This window comes from Rhagoletis zephyria, unplaced genomic scaffold (genome assembly GCF_001687245.7).
Source record: "Rhagoletis zephyria isolate East Lansing unplaced genomic scaffold, Rhagoletis_zephyria_1.1 Rzeph_scaffold_00592, whole genome shotgun sequence".
Taxonomy (NCBI): Eukaryota; Metazoa; Arthropoda; class Insecta; order Diptera; family Tephritidae; genus Rhagoletis; species Rhagoletis zephyria.
Genome location: NW_016157676.1, coordinates 80,834 through 85,644, shown reverse-complemented (window position 1 = coordinate 85,644; position 4,811 = coordinate 80,834).

Here is a 4,811-nt window from a genome sequence, read left to right as displayed (position 1 = left end):
CAAAAAATGAACGAAAGTAGTCGCCGACCAACTTCATTGAAAGCTATTAGTTGAAAGGCCGTTTATACCAGGCGATTGTTGCTTTCAACTAAAAATCGCCTGAAAAATCGGCACTTGTAAATTCCCTGTGCATGATTCAATAATACAAGGTTTTTTTTTTGACTTTGGGTAGGTTGGCCGGTTTTCACCATCGCCAGGTTATTCCTCTGCTTTTAATATATATCTTCATATGGATACGTTATATTCCACTGATGTGTCCAAACGTTGCTCCACTGATACACGTATGGTTATACCGCTGAGGGCCAGAACCACCTTCAAAAGTTTCTGCTTATATTTGTATCATGCGTCTTATTATTTTCAATTCTTTATCATTTATATCAATTAAAAAAGTCTATTGCTTTTTAATGGTCCACAAGTAACCTGGTTATTCCTCTAGTTTAATAATTATTGGTTATATGTCAGAATATATTATTCAGATTGTATTTAAAAGGCTGGGAACTAAGTCCTCATGTCGCCAGGTTATTCCTCCAGTTGGATAATTGATTGTATTTTGATGGCAGGGAACTACGTCCTCATATCGCTATGTTATTGATCCAATTTGATACTTTTATAGTTATTCGTCAAAATATTTTTAGGTTATAATTTCCAATATTAGAAGTACAAAAAATTTTTCTTTGAACTGTTACTTGTTCCGTTTCTTGGAACAGTTACCTATATATGTGTATACTTTTCATTTCAGTTAATTTTCACATACGATAGTACCGTTTAAACGGTATGCTTTAACATTTCCATTTAATTGTGTTATTAATTTTCTTTAAGTCAGCGTCTATTACATTATTTATGTAATTATTATTTTAAAGTAGTATCTTCAGTTGAATTAAAACTTTATACGTTTAATTTAATGAAACGACTTCATTATTTGTTTATATTTTAATCCAATATTTGCTTTAAAAGTACTCGACAGGTCTGCACGACCATACTCGTCGAAGAGCCATTTTGAACTGTAATACAAGGTTAGATAATTATTGACAGCCGCGGTTTGACATTCCCTTACAAGGAGTTGCATTAACGAAGAACAGAGAAAGGAGAAGAAAGGAATCCCTTGTTGCGAAAACGGTAGTAGATAAGTACGCAAAGTAAGCAATTAGTACTGAAATTCCTTTTGTAATTTCTAATGTTTTTGCAGGAAATCTGGCATTTTCAACGAACTATTGAACGAAATATTAATATATCTACGTGAATTACGTAATTTATGTGCTCTTTAGCTGTATAAAAACTGCACAAGGATTGAGTGATTAATATAAAACTACTATGAGATTTAAAAAAATTTATATTTTCATCAGTTAAATGTGCTGCATATGCATATACAAATAAACATATTGCACAAAAGCTTATACTTTTATTTCATAGCAAAGCTACACTTTTTCCGAGTAAATTTGCAAAGAAGCAACACGGTGCCACTGCTAACTTAGGGTGTAAGCCTTGTATGCAGCTCTCAAGAAAACGGTCAAGAAAAAATTGCCATTATTTCGTGTGTGCGCCCAAGGCATTTTGATATTTTTGATACTTCACAGCCTGTTGCCTCACTCTTTCCTCAAGAAATAATGGAACGGGCATATATTTCTGTTGCAAACCTGGGTTGCCCTGTGCTCTTTTTTCATAATAAACTTTAGAAAACCGTAGTAGAAAGCGTAGTAAATTTCTTAAGAACTGCGTACTGCCTTAAGGAAATTTTACTCAAGAAAGTTTCTTAGCCATTTCTTATACGTCATTTTATATGGAGTTTTTGCTCTTCTTGAGAGCTGCATACAGGCCTTTACACCGCACAATACTGTCATGACCACGGTGCAGCGAACAAAGCTGGCGCCGTCAGTGGTACCGCTACTTTGGTTTTGGCGATTTTGACAGTTACGGTAACTTGTAAATAAACCTTTGTTTACAAATCAGCGACAAAGAGAATTTTAATTATAATTGAAAAATCAGTTTAAATGGTGTTAATTTGAAATTTGTGAGTAATTTTTGAGTTGGAGACTGCGTAAAAACTAATGAAATGAAGTGCCGTGTGTTAAACTTCGACAGCCGTCAAAATGCGAGATGCAAGTGTAGCGCTGCGACGAATCGCTGCATTTTGTGTACATAGGGCAAGGTAAAGCCGTTCTGGGAGTGTATATTTATTATTATATTGACAGAATTTCAGCACAATGACTTCGCTTCTGCTCCAAGCATCCTCCTTTAACAAGTTAACTAATCGATCCCGCTAGGATGCTGCAGCAGTTTGCTGCATCAGCCTTAATTGCGAAGCAATGGAGTGCACTAAAACGTTTGCTGCAGCAGCTTCGATTGCAAAGCAATCGAGTGCACTAACGCTCACTATTCTCTAATAGATTATGTCAAAATGCAATATTTTCGCATTTAGCAAAATTAAAACACGTTTTCCGCTGTAAAGTGAATTGTTTTGGCAGTTTCAACTCGTTCTTCCTTTCGCTATATTCTTTGTTTACTTGTGGTACACAAATGTCAACGGCCAGGACGGCGCAATCTTGTATTCTATCATTCTTGTGTCATGACAATTGCAATACATGCACACTTTTTCACTAATACATGCATACTTTTCCATTGGAACAATTTTGACAACTAATACGTATATCTTCATTGTCTTGACAGCATTGTCCAATGTAAACGCGTCGTAAGGCAGCGGTGCGAGAGAGACAGCAGTCAGATTATCGAACCTTGTATTAGGTTCTTTCCCGTACACAACGGTCGATCTTCGCAGGAAGGGAAACACCCTCATTTCGGACTCTTAAATGGGCTCATTATGAGCATAAAGGCTCCAAAATAGGACTCCTTAAAGACTCATTTATTACCACGTTTATACGTAAGCTATTTGCAAATAAAAATAATTTGCAAATACCTAACTCACTGTTTATTCGATGGTGAAAAATTCTTTTTTAATATTTCCTGATTATAAAAAGGAAATAATATGACCATCGAAAAGGAAAATAAAGTTAAAAATGGCAACGTCTTGATTATAAAAAGGCAATAAGATGACCATCGAAAAGGAAAATTAACCTAAGAATGGCAGCGTCCTGCGCTTATTTGCAAATAGTACCACTAATCAATACTTATTTGCGTGATTTAGTTATTTGCAAATAAAAAATTAACTCAGCGTTTATACGGCAAAGTTTACAATTTTGCAAATTGTTATTTGCAAATAATGCGTGCGTATAAACGTAGTAACTGTTTATTCGACGGTGAAAAATTTTTTTTTAATATTGCCTGATTATAAGAAGGCAATAATATGGAGGGAAAAGGGGTTTAGTGGAATGCAATGGGGTATAGTCGTTGCGCTGGGTATGCAGTTACAGTTGCATGGCTATACTCAATCCCGACTCTTGCGTCCTCGTTCGCGCACTCTGTGCAACGTGAGCAACCCATGTGCGAGATGCGGTAACCAATCCGAGTGGAGCCTTGGGTCACGGCAGAAAGAGAGGGAGCTTCGGTGGGGCCACTCCGACTTATTCAGTTTAAGGGCTCACTGAAGTTTGCATCGTCTGTTCACTAGTAGGTGCGGCTGCAAGCGGGTGTCTGCTTGGAGCAAGCGGATCGCTATATAAACGGGTATTTGGTTGCGAAACCACCCCCGTCCCAGCAGTGGGTTGTGCGCTGGGTTAGGGACCCGCCACGTAAAAACTACTTCCAGTGAAGAAGCAAGGCAAAGCCTCGGATGAGATCCCCCCCTTATGATAACGACCACGGCAAACGTTTAAAGGACTACAATTTGAGGGCATGCACCTGGAATGTCCGGACCCTTAATGGGGAAGGTGCCTCTGCCGGCAAAAAGCTGACATCACCGTCATCCAAGAAATGAGTTGGACGGGGCAAGGCAAGCAATGTCTGGGGCCTTGCGACATCTACTATAGCTGTCATGTAAAGTAGCGCAAATTCGGAGTAGGATTTGTGGTGGGAGAGAGACTCCGTCGCCGAGTACTGTCATTCACCCCGGTGGACGAGCGTCTAGCCATAATCCGCATCAACGCGAGATTCTACAACATCTCGCTCTCGCCCATGCCCCGACGGAAGAAAAGGATGAGGCAGCCAAGCGCTGTCCCCGTAATGATATCAAAATCGTGCTTGGCGACTTCATTGCCAGGGTGGGCAAGGAAGGGATTTTTGGAACCACCGTCGGAGAATTCAGCTTACACGACGAAACGCCCGACAATGGATTGATCGACTTCGCCGGGGCCCGAAACATGATAGTATGCAGTACTAGGTTCAAGCATAAAAAGATCCATCAAGCTACGTGGCTGTCTCCGGATCGAAAAACGAGAAACCAAATCGATCATGTTGTGATAGACGGAAGGCACGCTTCCAGTGTTTTAGACGTACGCACACTCCGAGGCCCAAACATCGACTCGGACCACTATCTTGTTGCAGCCAAGATACGCACCCGCCTCTGTGCAGCAAAAAATGTGCGCCCAAATATGCAAGGAAAGCTTAACGTCGAAAAGCTGCAATCACAACAGACAGCCAGCGCTTTCGCTACTCGACTCTCACACCTGCTCTCAGAGAGCACTCTTCAACAAACCGACATATGCGAGCAGTGGAACCACATTTCCCGCTCATTAAGTACCGCCGCCGAAGAAGTAGTCGGATTTCAGCGAGCCCGAAAGAACAACTGGTAAGATGAGGAGTGTCTGAAAGCTGCAGAGAAAAAATATGCCGCCTACAGGGCCACATTGCGATCGGGCGCAACGCGCACTATGTGGGACCGCTTTAGGGATCTGAAGAGGGAAGCGAGACGTATTTGCCGC